The sequence below is a fragment of the Oncorhynchus masou genome, chromosome 5 (assembly GCF_036934945.1).
Source record: "Oncorhynchus masou masou isolate Uvic2021 chromosome 5, UVic_Omas_1.1, whole genome shotgun sequence".
NCBI lineage: Eukaryota > Metazoa > Chordata > Actinopteri > Salmoniformes > Salmonidae > Oncorhynchus > Oncorhynchus masou.
Window position 1 is genome coordinate 27,308,559 of NC_088216.1, and position 23,566 is coordinate 27,332,124.

Sequence of the window (23,566 nt, forward strand, 5' to 3'; positions counted from 1 at the left end):
AGAGGTGAGCGAGCGAGAGGTGTAGAGCGAGAGAGAGCGAGAGTGTAGAGCGAGAGAGAGCGAGAGAGGTGTAGAGCGAGAGAGAGCGAGAGAGGTGTAGCGAGAGAGCGAGAGAGGAGAGAGCGAGAGAGAGCGAGAGAGGTGTAGAGCGAGAGAGAGCGAGAGAGGTGTAGAGCGAGAGAGAGCGAGAGAGGTGTAGAGCGAGCGAGAGAGCGAGAGAGGTGTAGAGCGAGCGAGAGCGAGAGAGGTGTAGAGAGCGAGAGAGGTGTAGAGCGAGAGCGAGAGAGGTGTAGAGCGAGAGAGAGCGAGAGAGGTGTAGAGCGAGAGAGAGCGAGAGAGTAGAGCGAGAGAGAGCGAGAGAGGTGTAGAGCGAGAGAGAGCGAGAGAGGTGTAGAGCGAGCGAGAGCGAGAGAGGTGTAGAGCGAGCGAGAGCGAGAGAGGTGTAGAGCGAGCGAGAGCGAGAGAGGTGTAGAGCGAGCGAGAGCGAGAGAGGTGTAGAGCGAGCGAGAGCGAGAGAGGTGTAGAGCGAGAGAGAGCGAGAGAGGTGTAGAGCGAGAGAGGTGTAGAGCGAGAGAGGTGTAGAGCGAGAGAGGTGTAGAGCGAGAGAGAGCGAGAGAGGTGTAGAGCGAGAGAGAGCGAGAGAGGTGTAGAGCGAGAGAGAGAGCGAGAGAGGTGTAGAGCGAGAGAGAGCGAGAGAGGTGTAGAGCGAGAGAGAGCGAGAGAGGTGTAGAGCGAGAGAGAGCGAGAGAGGTGTAGAGAGAGCGAGAGAGGTGTAGAGAGAGAGCGAGAGAGGTGTAGAGAGAGAGCGAGAGAGGTGTAGAGAGAGCGAGAGAGGTGTAGAGAGAGAGCGAGAGAGGTGTAGAGAGAGAGCGAGAGAGGTGTAGAGAGAGAGCGAGAGAGGTGTAGAGAGAGAGCGAGAGAGGTGTAGAGAGAGAGCGAGAGAGGTGTAGAGAGAGAGCGAGAGAGGTGTAGAGAGAGAGCGAGAGAGGTGTAGAGAGAGAGAGCGAGAGAGGTGTAGAGAGAGAGCGAGAGAGGTGTAAAGAGGGAGCGAGAGGTGTAGAGGGAGCGAGAGGTGTAGAGAGGTGTAGAGAGAGAGAGAGGTGTAGAGAGAGAGAGAGAGGTGTAGAGAGAGAGAGAGAGGTGTAGAGAGAGAGAGAGAGGTGTAGAGAGAGAGAGAGGTGTAGAGAGAGAGAGAGGTGTAGAGAGAGAGAGAGGTGTAGAGAGAGAGAGAGTGTAGAGAGAGAGAGAGGTGTAGAGAGAGAGAGTGTAGAGAGAGAGGTGTAGAGAGAGAGGTGTAGAGAGAGAGGTGTAGAGAGAGAGGTGTAGAGAGAGAGGTGTAGAGAGAGAGGTGTAGAGAGAGAGAGATAGACAAAGACATAAGTGAGATGAACCAAATAAAGAGAGTTGAAGAGAGGGAGAGATACGAAGAGAGAAAGAACAGAGTGGTTATCTCTCTGCCAGTCCCCTTGCGCTCAGCGATGTCCAGGTTCAATCTTATTGGACAAACCCCTAGCACCCACTAAACACATTAGCACACTCACTGATGAAATGAACACACACACAGGAGGAGATGAGTTAGCCAAGGATACACTACTGCTGCAGCTCTCCTGGCAATATACTGCGAATAGAGGTGTGTGAAATGCTGTGTGTGTGTGTTGACTGCAGTGGAGAAAAATGACAGTGAGAGACAGAGAAGGGGTAGAAAGAGCAAGAAAGAGTGAGTTTATGTGCATGTGTGTGTGTGTGTGTGTGTGTGTGTGTGTGTGTGTGTGTGTGTGTGTGTGTGAGAGAGAGAGCACTGGGTGCAGTGCAGGGCTGATTTTGACAGCAGCACAGTGTGTAAGGCAGATGAGTTATGGCACCACACTATTCTCTAAGGGAACAGCACAGTCTAGTGGCAGGAATGCAGAATAACACTAACAGACTGCAGGTGGAGATGAGCATAAAGTTAGAAAGAGAGCCAGCCCGCCCTGTTTTTGCCATTATAAACTTCAATGGCACTGCCCATGCTACAACAGGCTTTGTGGCAAGTGCAGCCGCTATCCCGCTCTATGAGAGAAGCATAGACAGGTGAACTTCACATGGTGTCCCCTGTCCAGCAAGCCGTATTGATTTGCTCTGTTCCTCCCAGCCATTTGAAAGTTAACAGGGTTCATCACAGTTGGCTTTCATTGATTGGACTGACTTCTAATGTGGTGACGGAGTGGCTCTTTTCGTATGCGTGTGTTTGTATACCTGTCTGATAGGCTCTGGGACACGGTAGCGGTAGCAGGAGTGTGTGAGGCGCAGGGCCGTGTCCAGGTTGATCTTTTGACCCACTGAAACATACACTGGTTTGGTACTGCCGTCAGGACTACGCAGGGCCTAGAAAGAAAGAGGATGAAAAGGGATGAAGCGAGAGAGAGGAGAAACAGAGAGACAGACAGAGGAGAGAATGTATGTTTAGAACTACTGATTACGTGTTTGTGTGCAAACGGTGAACGTGTGTGTGAGTCTAACCTGAGTCGGTCGTCAGAGGGAATCTGTCTCCTCCCTTCTGCAATGAAGCAATCTGAGGAAGAGGACTGGAGTCAGACCATCCTTCATCCACACTACCACTGTCCGTCCGACCGTCTGTGCATGTCTGACTTTCTGTCTGTGTGGGTATTTTTCTTGCAATATCAAAGTCTTTCTCTCTGCCATCTCCTCGGTCTCTCTTTTCTTCGAGGGGAGGATGAGGCCCTGACATGTTCTTCACAGCCATGTTCCTGTCTTTCTCACAAGGCAACATGCTAGTAGCGGTCCTGTTCCCTTCCTGGTAATATACTATGAATAAACTGAGCAAAAAAAGAAACGTCCCTTTTTCAGGACCCCGTCTTTCAAAGATAATTCGTAAAAATCTAAATAACTTCACAGATCTTCATTGCAAAGAGTTTAAACACTATTTCCCATGCTTGTTCAATTAACCATAAACAATTAATGAACATGCACCTGTGGAACAGTTGTTAAGACACGAACAGCTTACAGACGGTAGGCAATTAACGTCACAGTTATGGAAACTTAGGACACTAAAGAGGCCTTTCTACTGACTCTGAAAAACACCAAAAGGAAGATGCCCAGGGTCCCTGCTCATCTGCGTAAACGTGCCTTAGCCATGCTACAAGGAGGCATGAAGACTGCAGATGTGGCCAGGGAAATAAATTGCAATGTTGGTACTGTGAGACGCCTAAGACAGCGTTACAGGGAGATCGGATGGACAGCTGATTGTCCTCGCAGTGGCAGACCACGTGTAACAAAACAATATCAAATCGTACACAATGTGTAATGGCGGATGGTTGTAAATCTGAGTCCATAGAGGTGTGCTCAGGTGTTCTGCAAGGTTCTATTTTGGGCCCACTGTTGTTCATTTTGTATATCAACAACATTGGGGATCTTATTGAAACAATGGATGTTAATTTTTATGCAGATGATCCTGTTCTTTATTCAAGTGGTAGTAGTTTATCTTTAGCGTTCGAAAATGTCCAAAGAGCATTTAACATTATACAACAGAATCTGTATGATTTAAAACGGGTTCTAAATTCAGGTAAAACTAAATGCATGGTATTTTCAAATGCCAGGCATGTTACCAATCATGTCATTGCTACATTGGCTGGACACACAATAGAGCAAGTTAAAGTGTACAAATATGTGGGTGTGTGGGTTGATTATAAGCTGAGCTTCACTGTGCATGTAGAGAACTTGATAAGGAAGCTCAAGCTGAGAAAAGGTTTTTATTACCGGCATAAGGCTTGTTTTCTTTTGAGGCCAGGAAGGAGCTGGTACGATGTACATTACTGACGGTTTTAGATTTTAGTGATTTGTACAGTGGGGCAAAAAAGTATTTGTCAGCCACCAATTGTGCAAGTTCTCCCACTTAAAAAGATGAGGCCTGTAATTTTCATCATAGGTACATTTGAACGATGACAGACAAAATGAGAAAAAAAATCCAGAAAATCATATTGTAGGATTTTTAATGAATTTATTTGCAAATTATGGTGGAAAATAAGTATTTGGTCACCTACAAACAAGCAAGATTTCTGGCTCTCACAGACCTGTAACTTCTTCTTTAAGAGGCTCCTCTGTCCTCCACTCGTTACCTGTATTAATGGCACCTGTTTGAACTTGTTATCAGTATAAAAGACACCTGTCCACAACCTCAAACAGTCACACTCCAAACTCCACTATGGCCAAGACCAAAGAGCTGTCAAATGACACCAGAAACTAAATTGTAGACCTGCCCCAGGCTGGGAAGACTGAATCTGCAATAGGTAAGCAGCTTGGTTTGAAGAAATCAACTGTGGGAGCAGTTATTAGGAAATGGAAGACATACAAGACCACTGATAATCTCCCTGATAATCTCCCTCGATCTGGGGCTCCACACAAGATCTCACCCCGTGGGGTCAAAATGATCACATGGTGAGCAAAAATCCCAGAACCACACGGGGGGACCTAGTGAATGACCTGCAGAAAGCTGGGACCAATGTAACAAAGCCTACCATCAGTAATACACTACTCAGCCAGGGACTCAAATCCTGCAGTGCCAGAAGTGTCCCCCTGCTTATGCCAGTACATGTCCAGGCCCGTCTGAAGTTTGCTAGAGAGCATTTGGATGATCCAGAAGAACATTGGGAGAATGTCATATGGTCAGATGAAACCAAAATAGAACTTTTTGGTAAAAACTAAACTCGTCGTGTTTGGAGGACAAAGAATGCTGAGTTGCATACAAAGAACACCATACCTACTGTGAAGCATGGGGGTGGAAACATCATGCTTTGGGGCTGTTTTTCTGCAAAGGGACCAGGACGACTGATCTGTGTAAAGGAAAGAATGAATGGGGCCATGTATCGTGAGATTTTGAGTGAAAACCTCCTTCCATCAGCAAGGGCATTGAAGATGAAACGTGACTGGGTCTTTCAGCATGACAATGATCCCAAACATTTCAAGGTCCTGGAGTTACCTAGCCAGTCTCCAGATCTCAACCCCATAGAAAATCTTTGGAGGGAGTTGAAAGTTTGTGTTGCCCAGCAACAGCCCCAAAACATCACTGCTCTAGAGGAGATCTGCATGGAGGAATGGGCCAAAATACCAGCAACAGTGTGTGAAAACCTTGTGAAGACTTACAGAAAAACGTTTGACCTCTGTCATTGCCAACAAAGGCTATATAACAAAGTATTGAAATAAACTTATGTTATTGACCAAATACTTATTTTCCACCATAATTTGCAAATAAATTCATTACAAATCCTACAATGTGATTTTCTGGATTTTTTTTCTCATTTTGTCTGTCATAGTTGAAGTGTACCTATGATGAAAATTACAGGCCTCTCTCATTATTTACGTGGGAGAACTTGCAATTGGTGGCTGACTAAATACGTTTTTGCCCCACTGTATGCAGGCCTCAGCCACTACACCCTGAGAGCACTTGATTCAGTGTATCATGCAGCCCTAAGGTTCATTACAAATCAGAAACATCTAACACATCATTGTGATCTCTTCAGCGCTGTTGGCTGGTCGTCATTGACCTTGCGTAAGCTTAAACACTGGTATAGACTGATTTATAAAGGCCCTATTGGGTAAAATGCCATTTTCTCTCTGTTAATTTTTAGTCAAGTCGGTAAATAAATATAAATTACAGTCCCATTCTCATTTGCTTCTAACAGTAACAAAAATCAGAACAGGTCATGGTAGAAATAGTTTTAGTTACTCAGCTCCGTGGCCCTGGAATTCTCTCCTGAATATTAAAAAATGTGATGATCTGGTTTCGTTGATGGATTTGAAACACTTGATCGATGAATACATCACAGAAGAGTGTAATTGTCCTTAGGCCAGACTTTTGTGTTTTTAACGTAAAATGTTTTTGTTGTACTGTATGTGTGTTTATAGTTTTGTTTAATGTTGTGTTAGTGTATGTAAGTTGTTTTGTCTGAAACGTTGTTCACCCTGCTGCTATTGGACCAGGTCTCTCTTGGAAAAGAGATGTTATCTCAATGAGAAAAAACCTGTATATATAAAAGGTTAAAAAACAACAACAAAAAACAACACCTGCACAGGATCGGTACATCTGAACAGCACACCTGTGGGACAGGTACAGGATGGCAACAACAACTGCCTGAGTTACACCAGGAACGCACAACCATCCCATCAGTGCTCAAACTGTCCGCAATAGGCCGAGAGGGGCTGGACTGAGGGCTTTGTAGGCCTGTTGTAAGGCAGGTCCTCACCAGACATCACCGGCAACAATGTCGCCTATGGGCACAAACCCACCATCGCTGGACCAGACAAGACTGGCAAAAAGTGCTCTTCATTGTTGAGTCGCGGTTTTGTCTCACCAAGGGTGATGGTCGGATTTGCGTTTATCGTCGAAGGAATGAGCGTTACACCGAGGCCTGTACTCTGGAGCGGGATCGATTTGGAGGGGGAGGGTCCGTCATGGTCTGGGGCGGTGTGTCACAGCATCATCGGACTGAGCATGTTGTCATTGCAGGCAATCTCAACACTGTGTGGTACAGGGAAGACATCCTCCTCCCTCATGTGGTACCCTTCCTGCAGGCTCATCCTGACATGACCCTGCAGCATGACAATGCCACCAGCTGTTTTGTGCGTGATTTCCTGCAAGACAGGAATGTAAGTGTTCTGCCATGGCCAGCGAAGAGCCCGGATCTCAATCCCATTGACCACGTCTTGGAACTGTTGCATCGGAAGGTGAGGGCTAAGGCCATTCCCCCCCCCAGAAAAACCCCGGGAACTTGCAGGTGCCTTGGTGGAAGAGTGTGGAGATGCACTGCAGTACTTAATGCAGCTGGTGCCCCCCTTTGTTCAGGGACACATTATTCCATTTCTCTTAGTCACATGTCTGTGGAACTTGTTCAGTTTATGTCTCAGTTGTTGAATCTTATGTTCATACAAATATTTAAACATGTTATGTTTGGTGAAAATAAACGCAGTTGACAGTGAGAGGTCCTATTTTTTGCTGAGTTTAGTATGTGGACACCCCTTAAAATGAGTGAATTCGGCTATTTCAGCCACACAGTGTATAAAATCGAGCACACAGCCATGCAATCTCCACAGAGTAGAATGGCATTACTGAAGAGCTCATTGACTTTCATTACGGCACCGTCATAGGATGCCACAAGCTCACAGAACGGGGCCGCCTCTGGAAGCAACAAGCACAAGAACTGTTCGTCGGGAAATGGGTTTCCATGGACACACACAAGCCTAAGATCACCTTGTGCAATGCCAAGCGTTGGCTGGAGTGGTGAAAGCTCGCCGCCATTGGACTCTGGAGTGATGAATCACGCTTCACTATCTGGCAGTAAAGTTTGGTGGAGGATGAATAATGGTCTGGGGCTGTTTTCCATGGTTCAAGAGTCTTAGTTCCAGTGAAGGGAAATCTTAACGCTACAGCATACAATGACATTCTAGACGATTCTGTGCCTCCAACTTTGTGGCAACAGATTGCGGAAGGCCCTTTCCTGTTTCAGCATGACAATACCCCCGTGCACAAAGCAAGGTCCAATCGTTTGTTGAGATTGATGTGGAAGAACTTGACCGGCCTGCACAGAGCCCTGACCTCAACCCCATCAAACACCTTTGGGATGAATTGGAACGCAGACTGCGAGCCAGGTCTAATCGCCCAACATTAGTGCCTGACCTCACTAATGCTCTTGTGGCTGAATGGTAGTAAGTCCCTGCAGCAATGTTCCAACATCTAGTGAAAATCCTTACCAGAAGAGTGGAGTCTGTTAGAGCAGCAAAGGGGGGACTAACTCCATACGAATGCCCTTGATTTTGGAATAAGATGTTCGACAAGCAGGTGTCCACATACTTTTGGTCATGAAGTGTATATCTCGTTTGAAGTGCATAGGCTGGTGTGAGTCATCGGTCCGTGAAAAAACGCACAATCCCGTCTTCACTCGACCTTAAACTTGAAAGGTAAAAATCTGATATTACACATATTGGATGATATCGTGTTAATATGAGAGAGGCTCTCAGATCCTGCAATCAGCTTGAGATACATTCAGATCAAAACGAACCATCCTCATCCCTGTTGCCAAGACTGATGCTGTAACAGGTGTCTCATTGGAGATGAGGGCTTGGCTTTAAACTAATGAAAGCATTGATGTCCTATCCATTTCACTATAACTAATTATAATACAGGACATGAAGATACGTCAGGTGAGGGGCCAGGTAAGGCCCAGGGCCCATCTGGAGGCATTTTATGAGACCAGTGTGTCTGTCGGAGTCAGCCGCCCTGGGCAGTAGGACATGAGACAGACCAACCATCAATAACACAGTGGTTTGACTAAGTGCCAGAGAGGAAGAGGGAGGGGGAGAAAGAGTGCATGAAGGGTTCTGGGAGAGGTAAAAAATTACGATGGGATATTGAGAGACGGCAGTTGCAGAAAGAGTAGAGAGAGAAGGAGTGAAAGGAGTGAGAGAGAGAGAGCTGGGAAATAGAGTGGAGACAAAGAAAGAGAAGCGAACAAGAGAGACAGAGGAATTCCAGCCACCTATCAGCAGGCAGGGGCAGCAGATGTCGTGTGAATGGAATGAAGCCTCTATCCATCGAGCTCATCTCATTCAACAGGCCTCAGTGAGTCACTCCCTGGCAATGCACACAATAGAACCATTGATGGCCTGTACACCTGGGGCTGAATGTGTTGCAGTGACGCACACACACACACACACACACACACACACACGAGAGAAGACCAGTGGCATGTCCATACAAACCTTTAGCCCATAATAAGACGCAGTGGGTAACAGGGACACAGAAATGTGATGTCACCGTGACAAGAGGCTCCATGATTAAAGGAACTTCTATACAAGCCTTCATGTTTAAATCCCATTAACTATTCACGTAAATTGTAATGCAATGTTTCAATGGACAATTTACTTGGATTTGAAGTGATTGTCCAACAGTAAACCTATTGGGTGTCATCGCAATGTTACGAAAAACACTTGGACATTTCATAACCCAGGAACACATTGGGTGTCTGTGAGTGTCTGACGTCTCCTTCACTCTAGGGGAATCTGTGTTCCTACATCTAATCTAATTTCAGGTGAGAGCAGTTGGAGGAACAAATATGGCTCATGTTGCATTGATGTGATTAACGAGCAAAAACAACTGCACACATGGTAGATTAATGCTACGCTGCATCTAAGCAATATTTAAGTCAGGGAGGTCACCTCTATCATTCTACAATCTGCAGTGAGTCATCGTTTGAAAACGGACCCTGACGCCAGTCTCAAAGTCAAGATAAGAGGTGTTCTAATGTTCCATTTAAAATAACTGGAGCGTCGCTCGCTAAAAGCTACCTGATACCTTAATGAAAGACTAGCTAAGAGCCAGCGCTTTAGCTAACAGTAACTAACTGACAGATACTGTTCAGAAACCTCAGCCAACGCAATCCACACCGCGGCTACAGTAGTTCGGTTAGCGAGGCTTACGCGATCGCTATCGTCTGTGAGACGCTAACTGTCGCCTGAGAGAGATCGAATTAACTTGGGAGTCGCTACCCGTTTCTCCGGTCATAAACAGTGGAAACCTAATCTGAGTCTTAACATAACAGCCGTTAGAGCTAAAGCAGAGCTGAGGGACATCAAGTGTTTTTCACAAAGTGTTATGTAAGATTAGTGCGGTACACTAACATAGATCTGCGTCGCGGGGACCGTTTGAGATGCGGTTATTGCCTGGTAATTGAGTTAGGGTGCGGAGGCCTTTTGGCAGTTGATTGCTGGTGGCGTGTGTTCAGGGTACTGCGCTAAACTCAAATGGCCTTTGCGATGGAAATCTGTTAGCATTGTGGTCACATTAGTCATGTTAGTGCCATGTCTGTCTGTCCGACTGTTTGTCTGTCTCCATCTCTCGCATTCAAAATCCTTCACCAGAAGAGAGTGAAACCCTTACCTCTGACATTACTACCACCCCTCCATCAGTCATTACAGGCACCAAACCATCACACTATAGTACTGTTCTGTTGCAAGCCTGAAGCATGCAATGCATTTTCTTAAAATTAAATTATTTGTAACTTTGGATTGGAATTTCCCACAATGAAACAAAGGGCACATTTACATAACACAAATTGCTGCATAATTGCTTTAAAAATATATATATATTTACCGGAGACTTCTCCCACCAGTATTCTCTTCAGTAAGAGCTGGTTTATGGTTTTCACCAACCAGTTTTTGTTTTTGCTCAACTTGTATAATACTGTTCAAGCCACAGAAACACTGGGGAGAGAAACTAACATCCCACAATAAAATATTACAATAGATCCAGGCAAGAAAACACAGTACCTTAAAAACATTTATCACAATAGAATGATGAATAATGCATTGTGCTCTCTGTGCTCCAATTTCAACACAGCTACAGTATGACTAAGTGTGAAAAATAGAGCTCAAAGGTAGACAAGAGCCCACATGAATGATTCATGAAGATGAAATTAACATTATAAAACTGTATGCCAATAATTATTTTGTTTTTGCATTCAAATGTTGTTTGATACAGCAACAGGAAAAGGGACCATGCCACGAGTATGGTATGGTCCCCAGAATGGGATGGTCCCCAGAATGGTATGGTCCCCAGAATGGGATGGTCCCCAGAATGGTATGGTCCCCAGAATGGTATGGTCCCCAGAATGGGATGGTCCCCAGAATGGGATGGTCCCCAGAATGGGATGGTCCCCAGAAGAGGAGAAGAAAAGCTTGACAGAAGCTTGACATTGGCGGTCAGACATTTGCTCAAATGCAGACCTACTGTAGGTAGGCTACAGTTCAGTAGTCCAATGTCAGTTGAGATCTCATTTGAGTGCTATCCATCAGAATGTCTTAACCAGTTGTTATTGTAAAAACGAAAACCAAATTAAATATAACTAGCGAACACTCCGCCCTTAAATCAATGGAAACTAGTCATTTGAGTCAATGCAATTCCACCCCTCTGCAAAAATGTGTATATCTGTTCATCATTTTGGTCTCTACCGGTTTGAAATGTGAGTGGTAGAGCTCTTCTCGTTCATCTCCACATTCTGCACCTGCAGCTGGTTCTTGGCCACACCTGTACAGGGAAGCCCTGACAGGACTCCCAGGTGACACGCCAGGCCAAACTCTGGAAAAAAGACAACCCCGTATATATAGTAGGGGACATGACCGTCACAACCAGCTGAAGTCTGAATTGTTGTGCAAGTATGTAGTTTGAGACCGAGACTGTCTGTTCCACTACTCACCTTTGTAGTGGAACACACCATTTCCATCCACCAAGACCACTTATTGGGGACAGATACAGATAAAGAGGCAACGGGTGAGAGATGGGCAAGTACAGAAAGAGGCAACGGGTGAGAGATGGGCAAGTACAGAAAGAGGCAACGGGTGAGAGATGGGCAAGTACAGAAAGAGGCAACGGGTGAGAGATGGGCAAGTACAGAAAGAGGCAACGGGTGAGAGATGGGCAAGTACAGAAAGAGGCAACGGGTGAGAGATGGGCAAGTACAGAAAGAGGCAACGGGTGAGAGATGGGCAAGTACAGAAAGAGACAACGGGTGAGAGATGGGCAAGTACAGAAAGAGGCAACGGGTGAGAGATGGGCAAGTACAGAAAGAGGCTACGGGTGAGAGATGGGCAAGTACAGAAAGAGGCAACGGGTGAGAGATGGGCAAGTACAGAAAGAGGCTACGGGTGAGAGATGGGCAAGTACAGAAAGAGGCAACGGGTGAGAGATGGGCAAGTACAGAAAGAGGCAACGGGTGAGAGATGGGCAAGTACAGAAAGAGGTGTCAGTGTCCGTGGGTAAATATCAGTGTCCGTGGGTAAATGTCAGTGATAAATTCATGAGGGCAGTGTGCATGTGTTAGGCAGAAGACGGCGAGTGTGTGTGAGTGTTTTGCGCCGGAGAGGTGTTTTGCGTGTGTGTGCATGTGTGGATAGGGACCCAACTTGAGGTGGGAGTGAGTGATTTGTGTGGGCTGTGACTAACACAGGAGAGTGGGAAGGTATGGATGGCACAGAGCTGACTTATGGACACACATCGTGGGAGAGGAAGACGGAGGGTTATTGGACAGCTGAAAAGAAAAGCATTAACACCCAGAGCTGCATCGCTCTGAGGTGAACAGTTAAACAGTTGGACACAGCAAACCGAAAACATCAATGAAACGGAACATTTAGTATCAATAGAAGTTGAGACAGTATGAGACATGTCAGAGTGAGATTTAGTAGATTGAACTAAATGTAAACATTAGTGTTCTCTGAGTATAACAGTAAATACGTCAGTTAAACCGAAACATCTCCAATATGCCAAAGTGGCCAGACCCTGACCTGAGGTAGCCGGCTGAGGTAGCCGGCTGAGGTAGCAGGGGGGGCTGGGTTGTCTCCAGGTGCTGCATGGCCTCCAGCAGATAGGGAGTCTCCCTGAAGGCCAGGAACCCTGAGATGTAGGGGGCAGTCAGGGTCACTATCTGACTGTCCTCATACAGCAGCTGGTAGTGGACACAGGGAACAGACAGCAGAGAACACCGGTATAAACGTATGCCTGTGTTCTATCTAATGCAGTGCTTTCAGAAAGTATTCATCCTCCTAAACGTATTCCACATGTGGTGTTACAGCCGGAATTCAAAATAATAATAATTCTCACCCATCTACACACAACACCCCATAATGACAAATTGAAAACATGTTATTAAATCAAATCAAAATGAGTAATGAAGGGTATGTAAACATTATATTAAGTGGCATTGTTTAAAGTGGCTAGTGATACATTTTTTACATCAATTTCCATTATTAAAGTGGCTGGAGTTGAGTCAGTATGTTGGCAGCAGCCACTCAATGTTAGTGGTGGCTTTTTAACAGTCTGATGGCCTTGAGATATACTGAAAAACAGCTTCTCTCTGTCCCAGCTTTGATGCACCTGTACTGACCTCGCTTCTGGATGATAGCGGGGTGAACAGGCAGTGGCTCGGGTGGTTGTTGTCCTTGATGATCTTTATGGCCTTTATGGGATGATTACACTAAACAACAAAATAAAGGGAATATTGAATGATCCCCAATGATCCATTGCATCTCCCGAAAACCTTTACAACATACATCTGTAAAATGATAGTCTAGAAACTAAAGCTTTGGTTGTCTTTAGAGGTCGACCGATTAAGATTTTTCAACACCGATACCGATTATTGAAGGACCGCCACTAAATGGGCTCGAACCAGGAACACATCGACAACAGCCACCCTCAAATCAGCGTTACCCATCGCTCCACAAAATGCGCGGTCCTTGCAGAGCAAGGGGAACAACTACTTCAAGTCTCAGAGCGAGTGACGTTTGAAACGCTATTAGCGCACACCCCGCCTACTAGCTAGCCATTTCACATCGGTTACACCAGCCTAATCTTGGGAGTTGATAGGCTTGAAGTCAAACAGCTCAATTATTGAAGCATTGCGAAGAGCTGCCGGCAAAACGCATGAAAGTGCTGTTTGAATGAATGCTCACGAGCCTGCTGCTGCCTACCATCGCTCAGTCAGACTGCTCAATCAAATATCAAATCATAGACTTAATTATAACATACAGAAATACGAGCCTTTGGTCATTAATATGGTAGAATCCAGAACCTATCATTTTGAAAACAAAACCTTTATTATTTCTGTGAAATACGGAACCGTATATGCAACGGCCCAAACTGTTGTATATACCCTGACTCTGCGTGCAATGAACGCAAGAGAAGTGACACAATTGCTAACCTGGATTTCTTTTAGATAAATATGCAGGCTTAAAAATATATACTTGTTGCAGGAATTAAATTCCTCTATATTTTAACACCCAATTAAAATTAAACACTGTCAATTCATAAGGATTTGTACGAACCTTATTTTATAAAAATGGACAGAGCCCAGTCTTAAAGTCAAACAGCAGCTTTTATTCACGAGAGTACTGCTCCTTAAACATTTTACCACAAGTTATAAACTTAAAATTACGTCATTAGTTTCAGTACCAACCCGTGCCATCTCCGCTCCAGTACAAAGGCTGTATGGTTCTCACATCGTCTCTCCCTATTAAGATGATATATGACTTGAGCTTCGGACAGCTGGTGTAGATAAGCCTTCTAGCCAGTCTGGCTATGAGTTCATTCATTTCTACCATGGTACAGACAGTCATTGTTCTAATTCTTGATTATATTTGCACACGTTATATTCAGTACTAAGATTATAAAGAAAATTCATACATATACAGTAACATAATAGTATTCTGATTAGTACATATACAGTAACATACTAGTATTCTGATTAGTCAGTCCTGATTGAAATGTATACATAATTAGTCATCATTGATAAAAATCCCCTTAACAATACTTCTGTGTATTGATTTTAAGAAAGGCATTGATATTTATGGTTAGGTACAGTCGTGCAACGATTGTGCTTTTTTTGCAAATGCGCTTTTGTTAAATCATCTCCCATTTGGCAAAGTTTGCCCTCTTTGTTAGGAAGAAATAGTCTTCACACAGTTTGCAACGAGCCAGGCGGCCCAAACTGCTGCATATACCCTGACTCTGTTGCAAGAGAAGTGACACAATTTACCTAGTTAAAAGAAATTCATGTTAGCAGGCAATATTAACTAAATATGCAGGTTTAAAAATATATACTTGTGTATTGATTTTACGAAAGGCATTGATGTTCATGGTTCGGAAAACGTTGAAGCAACCACAGTCCTTTTTCCACGAATGCGCACCGCATCGATTATATGCAACGCAGGACACGCTAGATTAAACTAGTAATATCATCAACCATGTGTAGTTAACTAGTGATAATGATTGATTGTTATTTATAAGATAAAAGTTTAATGCTAGCTTGGCTTCTTACTGCCTTCGCGTAAGGCAGGCAGGCTCCTCGTGGAGTGCAATGAGAGGCAGGTGGTTAGAGCGTTGGACTAGTTAACTGTAAGGTTGCAAGATTGAATCCCCGAGCTGACAAGGTAAAAATCTGTCGTTTTTGCCCCTGAACAAGGCAGTTAACCCACCGTTCCTAGGCCGTCATTGAAAATAAGAATGTGTTCTTAAGTTGCCTAGTTAAAAAAAGGTGTATAATTTTTTAAATTTTAATTATTTATATTTTTAAAATCGGCCAGATTGGTGTCCAAAAATACCGATTATATGTTATATTTCAGATTCTTCAAAGTAGCCACCCTTCGCATTGATGAAAGTTTTGCACACGCTTGGCATTCTCTCAACCAGCTTCATGAGTTACACATGGAATGCATTTCAATTAACAGGTGTGCCGTGTTAAAAGTTAATTTGTGGAATTTCTTTTTTAAAATTTTTATACAGAAGACAGCCATATTTGGTAAAAGACAAAGTCCATTTTATGGCAAGAACAGCTCAAATAAGCAAAGAGAAACTACTTCACATCATTACTTTAAGACCTGAAGGTCAGTCAATGCAGTCGCAAAAACCATCAAGCGCTATGATGAAACTGGCTCTCATGAGGACAGGAAAGGAAGACCAAGAGTTACTTCTGCTGCAGAGGACAAGTTCATTAGAGTTACCAGCCTCAGAAATTGCATACCAAATAAATGCTTCAGAGTTCAAGTAACAGACACATCTCAACATAAACTGTTCAGAGGAGACTGAGTGAATCAGGCCTTCATGGTCGAATTGAAACCACTACTAAAGGACACAAATTCTAAGAAGAGAGTAGCTTGGGCAAGAAACACGATCAATGGACATTAGACCGGTGGAAATCTGTCCTTTGGTCTGATGAGTCCAAATCAGAGATTTTTCGGTTCCAACCGCCGTGTCTTTGTGAGACGCAGAGTAGGTGAACGGATGATCTCCGCATGAGTGGTTCCCACCGTGAAGCATGGAGGAGGTGGTGTGGTGGTGTGGGGATTCTTTGCTGGTGACACTGTCTGATTTATTTAGAATTCAAGGCACACTTAACCAGGTTGGCTACCACAGCATTCTGCAGCGATACATCATCCAATCTGCTTAGCACTTAGTGGGACTATCATTTGTTTTTCAACAGGACAATGACCCAAAACACACCTCCAGGCTGTGTAAGGGCTACTTGACCAAGGAAAGTGATTGAGTGTTGCATCAGATGAATGGGCCTCCACAATTACCCAACCTCAACCCAATTAAGATGGTTTGGGATGAGTTGGACCGCAGAGTGAAGGAAAAGCAGCCAACAAGTGCTCAGCATATGTGGGAACTCCTTCAAGACTGTTGGAAAAGCATTTCTCAAGAAGCTGGTTGAGAGAATGCCAAGAGTGTGCAAAGCTGTCAAGGCAAAGGGTAGCTACTTTGAAAAATCTAAAATCTATTCAGATTTGTTTATCACTGTCATGGTTATTACATGATTCCAAATGTATTATTTCATAGTGTTGATGTATTCACTATTATTCCACAATGTAGAAAATTGAAAAAAATAACAAAAACCCTTGAATGAGTAGGTGTGTCCAAACTTTCGACTGGTACTATATAAACAAAGAAAGAGAAACGCTTGTGCACAGCAGTGTGTCTAGGTCCAGGTGCTGTTTTTTTCCAGAAACAAGCATTAAAAAACAGGAGTATATACAGTACCACACCCTGAAAAAAGATAGGTGACCGACCTTGACTTAAGTGCTTACAATCAGTTCAAATATGAAAAGTAAATAAACACTAAACTGTTGGTCTTGAGAGGTAGAAAACTGAGTCTGTGTTTCGAAGTCAATACTGTACTACATACTCACTTAAAAGGGGATGTGATTGATCAAATGTTATTTCCCTCTCTTGTGTGTGTGGTCTTTCTAGATGTCTCAGGAGGGCCTTGAGTTTAACCCAGAATACCAAAATTAAAAATAAAATCTAGTGTTCAAGTCTACCAAAAGGTTTATAGATGGTCCTGAGTCCTGGAATTTAGTTACCCTGCTTTAGTAAGAACATTATGATACAATATAAATTAATCGGAATATACAGTATATATTTTGAATATTAATGTCATCTTGGGGGTGATTTTTTTTCAAAACGAGGCATTTTAATTGACGTGGTAATGCAATAAATAATGCAAATATTTATTGATTGATGGGGGCGTTTTGGTGTATTTGATATGTCCCCAGGGAAGACATGTGGAGAGAGTTAGTCTGTGTAGCTTTTGGAAATTCCATCATCAGAGTCATTCTTGAATTTCGGGCGGGTGGGGGGGGGGTACCTTAATAAGCATCTCAACAATAGATGGGCTTGATAAAATTCCATTATATAATTTGTGCAAACAATCCTTCAAAAAGACAGAGGATACATTTCTTCTGAAATTCATCAGAGAACAAAATACTGATGTTGATATACTTTCAAAGATTGAAGAATGTATGTGTGGTTTGGTAAGAGCAATGTTTGAGGATAAAGAACTCCTAAAAAGCATTGTGGAAGTGAGGTATGACATGGTGCTCACAGATCTGGGTGGGGAAGTCTTGCTGACGCATTATATTAGATTGCCTTTAGTTTACAGCGCTCGTTGGACCACAGCTGGTATGGCACATTTTGCTCTTTCTCCCTCACCAGTTATTTGTTCCAATTTTTAGATCAGGTTTATCGGTAGATATGAATTTCTTACAAGGCTCAGAAATATGTTTTATGGCATTATGGTTTACCAGGAAATGATAGAGTTCAATATATACTATGATGAGCTTTGTGATAAATACTTTGGCTGAGATATTCATTATTACAGATTGCTTCGTTCAGCTGACCTATGGTTGATTCGCTCCGATTTTGTTTTCGGGTCTCCACATTCAATTGTGCCAAACATCGTACACATTGATGGCTTCTACTGCAAGCCTGTTCAACTGCTCTCAAAAGAACTAGAAGCGTTTGTTCAGAGCTCTGGAGAACATGGGGTCATTATAATGTAGTTAGGATCCTTACTCTTACAAGGGATGTATCCACTGAAAATGCTTCTGCCTTTTCCCAACGCCTCAGAAAGTCATGTGGAGACATGTTAGCGACAAACCCTCCATTTTGGGTAACAATACCCTCCTGGTAAAATGGCTGGCTCAGTCTGACCTCCTTGGTCATGACAAGATCAGAGCATTTGTGTGGAGTTACAAATGTGGTCAAGGAGGCCATTTACCATGGTGTTGGGTTTGCCACTGTTCCAAGACCAATTTGACAATCTTCTCCAGCTGGAAGAGAGGAGGAGCCAAGGTTTTAGACATTGGCAGTTTCAATAGAGGGATCTTCCTTCAGGGCTTGCAGGAAGTTCTCCACAATGGGGCCTACAAGTTCAACATGCAGAAGCACTCTCGACTGCAAGGAGACCATTCCATGAAGCCACTGGACAGGGCCGTCTACTGAACCGAGTTCGTCATGAGACACAAAGAAGCTGCTGACTGAGTCCCACAGGATGCCACGATACAGCTACCACTCAGTGAATGTCATCAACTAATGCAGCTATAGTAAAATACTGTTGCTGCAGGTTGTGTTGGAAAATAAAAATGTATCATCATATTGTACTCATAAGTAAAAGTTATTATTTCTGAGCTTCAAGTATTTGTGACTAACTTGTTGGGAAATGGGTATAACATAGGTGTATATTTTGTTTAAGAAATTGTGTTGATTTATTTCACATTGTTCTAGCGAGTCAATTTGATTTGATTGAGGAGGAGTCGGAGTACTCCGTCCTTGTCAGAATATTCATTTGGTATTTTACTATCTTCTACGTTAATTGTCATGTGAATGTCACATAAATTACTATGATTCAGAAAATTACTCAGATATTCATCCTTGGATATTCAAAACTATTTTAACTTCAAGCAGCCAATTTGTAAAAATTCATTGTGGCTCTTGGCTATTCTGAAATTGTTTGGGCGGATGATGCAAAAACCACTATGTTGTGAATTAATCCAATAAAAACCAATTGGAGAGACTCTGGGTAAATTATTGTGTCTGCACTGACTGGGGGACATTTAATTAGTCTTAGTATAATAAGATTACAACAAAATTGGTCCATATATCAACAAAACAAGCTGGCAAATATCATTAATTATGATGGGTTGCGTTACAGAATGTGTTGACAGCCCTTGATGGAGAATTAGGGTCGGGTCCAATAGAGGGAGCGGAACGATGAAGAATGAAAAATAGAGGCAATGAAAAGTTGAGGCAAGACTCATGGTCACAAACTGCTAGGATGACTGAACAGACATGGCCTGTGTGTCCATACCTTCAAGTCACTTCCTTTCCTCGTCTCCTTTCTTTGATCCACACTAATGCAGAAGAGCTATTCAGGTGAAATACAAAAAGAACACCATCTTTCTTTCATCTAGTATGCTCAAACAGTGCCTATGAGTCAAGAGGAGAAAAGGAAACCACTTTATAGTACTAAGACGCAGCCCATGGTTAGCATTAGTGTAGAAATGGTCCGTTTGGGCTTTATAGCATTAAAATGTAGCCTATGTTTAGCATTAGTGTAGAAATGGTCTGTTTGGGCTATATAGCATTAAGATGTAGCCTATGGTTAACAGTGTAGAAATGGTCTGTTTGGGCTATATAGCATTAAGAGATAGCCTATGGTTAACAGTGTAGAAATGGTCTGTTTGGGCTTTATAGCATTAAGATGCAGCCAATGGTTAGAATTTACATAGAAATGGTCAGCTGAAAAGAGTCAGTGCCTTATACCTCTAGGTCTGGGTAGCTGAGCACCACTAGCTGGGCACAGGCATTGACGTCATCTCCTTCGATGAACGACAGGTCCACTCCTCCAACCCGGTGAAGTCTGGACTTCTCTGCCAATCCTCGGTGTCCTCCTCTACCACCTGCTGCCTCCGGCTGGCCTGTTCACTAGGAGAGAGAGAGGAGAGGGAGCAAAAACAACAAAGGGTTAGGGCCAAGGGGGAGAGGTTGGGAGAACATTTGGACCGGCCAACAGATGAAGACTTCTACTAGTAATGAGGCATTCTACAGCACCGGTCCCCCTGCACCATCTGCTTGGCTTCTACATCTCTAGTGTCAGACAAATCTACCAAGGGGGCGGCGCTGGGAAAAGGGACATGATACCATTATCAGTGACGGTCACAATAGATTCACAAGTCAACGGCTGATAGCTGATACTGGCAGCATTCCAGGGTTACTGTTGGCAGGAAACTTCTCTTGCGGAAAGGTCTCACCTCACCTGCCCAGTTGCTGTGTCCCTCAGCTGGTGTCATAGGGTAACTTACTACTGTTCTCCCAAGACAACCCTACCTGAACCTCACAAGGACTATCCAGTATCGAACAAGAATAACTAGGCCTACATTCAGACCTTTTACATGGTTATGTGGTTGATATGTGATATTCAACCATAGGGTTTAAAATACCAACTTGTGCAGGGCTGGTTCCAAGCCAGAAACTCAGTCTGGGTCTCAACTTACTGCTGAGAGCTAGAATAGTAGAATACACAAGGTGCAATTTCTAAATTTGGTTGTGCATCAGCAGTTTTTCTCTTGTTCTGTCCGTCACCCAGGGGCGCTGACCTCCAGAAGGCCCCCTTTGATTTTGTTAGTTACTCTCACTCAGTTACCATTAACATGGCACAAGTCATGTAGGAAATGAGCTTTAAAAATGCAAAAAAGTCCCCCTTGTAAACTGAGTAAATGTGGATATTGAATTGACCACTTCAACATGGTTTTGTGGCACAGTCGATGCCACTGTCTCACTACAATCAGACGGGGAAATCAGATTTACATTTTTATGATACCTATAATTGTAAGTCAGGTGGTTCGAGCCCTGAATGCTGATTAGCTGAAATCACTGTTTACTGTTCTAATATCGTTGGTAACCAGTTTATAATAGCAATAAAGCACCTTGGGGTTTGTGGTATTTGGCCAACATATGCATCGTTTTCCTACCAACAGGTTTCTGTGCCAATGCACCACACACAACCAATAAGCAATGCATAACTGCATACCGATTATCGACTTTATCTTGGTTTACGTTTTCAACACTCGTCAAATAGAGTACGTCAACCTCGACAAACATAAAATAGATCCCTCCCTACTCAGTATCAACGGCTTGGCTTGACAATCTATGAATGTCATTACATTTGTGGGTGTTTTGTATCAAATGTCTCTTGCCATTGATTGAATGGCCAGTGTGCAGTTTGGATGCTGGAATTATATTTGAGTGGAGTGGATGAACGTGCGCAGGTAGGTTACATGAGACTTTTGACGTAGACTAATCAGATTAAAACATCGTGACTAGTTATGTTTCTGACACACAAAGAAAGGTAATAACTTTTAAAATGTAAGTGACAAATATGTCGGCTATATTGAAGCCTTGGGTTCAAGATCGAGGAATATCCGCTCGGGTCGGAGAGGAGGCAGAACGCGCGTTAAATTTCGCTGAATAACAAGGCCTGCTGGGAGTATAGGGCTATGTGACTTCACCATATAGGAAGACTTCGGGGAATGATGATCTGCAACAGACAGTGCATCAGTATCAGAAGTAAAAATACAGCCGGACTGTCCTGTACTCTGCCTTTCTAGATTGTATCATCTGAGAGTAGACCCACAATTGATCCAAATGGAATTAAACATTCAAATAACAGGGCTTTTGCCCCATTATTTCAATTGCATGTTCACTCCAATTTACAGTCTATAGTAGAACTGTACTGACTTAAACAATAATGTCCCTAGGACTTTACAAATTGAATTAACTGTATAACGGATAAAACATTTTGAAATGTAAAGCGAGCGAGCAAAAAAAAAAACAATGTTAGAATGTTATTAACCTTGCACCCCAATAATACTAAACAACCTATGTACAACACCAAGCAACCTCACCAAGAGACTTTAGTCTTTTGGTATTGTAGCGAACAGTGGAGCAGGGAATACAACTCAGATCGCTGGCGTGAAAGACAAGCATCGTGCCAAAAGGGTTAACCCAGTTGCTGGGAATTGTAACTTGGCTCATATAGTGAGGTTTGCTACACTGCCCCCTACATACTTGAAGGCACGTCGCTGTGCTTCGACAACTCAGCCACCTAGCACATCCGAACCGTGCGTTCCCTTCATCCCACTTCTAACAATGTTTCTTAAACGGAAGCAAACGGGGATAAACATATTTGAATTTGTCCAACAAACTATTGCAACTGTTGGACTAATGATTACATCCAATATAAGCTTGATACAGGCAATAGTGCGCAAGGGGCAGTATTGAATGTCACTGTCACCTCAAATGTATCTCTCGGCCTGTGTGCACCTACGTTAACTTTCATTCATAGGCTAGGTTGTAGCAACATCATGATGGGTATAGGGACAATTTGAGCATAAAGTAGTTGCCTAAACATATCGCTTGTTACATTGAACTGGGTGAATGGAATTTAAATTACATTCATCCAATATGCTTTAATAGAAAAATAAGGTCATGCTTAGGAAAAGAAAATCATCCTCTCTCATCTTGAACGGCACTGGCCGTCAATGCTCCATGTGCCAGACAACTGCTCTGCCTCTTGTAATGTCTGGCTTGATTTATACTAACTAGCTAGAAAGCACTGTAGCTACCAAGAGGCTGGCAAATTATGTGAGCTTGCTAGATAGCTAGCTGTCACACCTGTCTGTGATGTTCTACAATCTGACACAGGTGAGGTGGAGCAGCGCGTGCTCCTTTTCACTGCGAGTAGCTGAGGAATAGAGTTTACATATAGCCATTCTATTTCTTCTTGAGGAAGAATAGACATGTAGTTATTCGAAAATGAACAAGCAGAAGTGTCAAATTATTGCAGCGAAGATCTTCTTTGTGTGTACCACTGACGTTCAAAAAGAACGTTTGTACCACAGACAGAAGGAGAAACTCGAGGCACTTCACATGGACTATAAAGCTGAAACATTCGTTTTCTCATCACCAAATATGGTAGTGAGAGGAAGTACAGTCGCGGGTAGTGGAAGAGGATGGAACTAGGTGAAATTCTCTTCTTTCGAAACATCTGCTCTCAATACATTTCTGTTCGCAAAACTATAATATGTTACGAACACAGTGCACTAAGTTTTATAGACTTGGTGCTTTGCCTAAGTTTACAAAGGAGTGCAACGCCGAATTGAGTTTGTGCACACACGCACTTCAGAGGCGTTCCCTAACGAAAATATGCAAATACATGCTACAACGCCTCAATAGGATCTCGCTAGCTCGTGCTTGGCCCACCTTCCGTGTTCTGCCCACTACAGTGGGGGCAATAGCAGCAAACGAGACAGTGTCTTGGGTTAGTTAGAAATATCGTTGGTCGTACCTTGTGTTGTTTCGTGACATCTCTCCATGTGGGCAGACCAGAGGCGGAACCAAACAGCGCTTGCCGCGTTCAGAACAACTGGGAACTCGGAAATGTCCGACTTCAGTGCTTTCGAGACAGCTGGAAACTGGTGAAAAAACGAACTCCAACGGGGAAATTTGTTTTGAATCCAAGTTGCAATTCCAAGTCGGAAACTCGGGCATCTTTCTCGAGCTCCGGCTTTCCGACCTGACGATCACCGACGTTATGATTTTACTTAGTTTTCCCCCCCGAGTTTCCAGTTGTCTTTAAACACCAAGTATCACTAAAAAGTTCACATTTAGCAGTTCCATTGCAGTGTCACTTGT

At 43.6% G+C, this 23,566-nt stretch overlaps 1 pseudogene; it reads right to left on the minus strand.

Moving 5' to 3' along the window:
* The window catches only part of LOC135528703 (endonuclease V-like), a 36,049-nt pseudogene extending 12,810 nt beyond the window's left edge, over positions 1-23,239 (minus strand).
* Between the last annotated feature and the right edge of the window lie 327 nt (positions 23,240-23,566).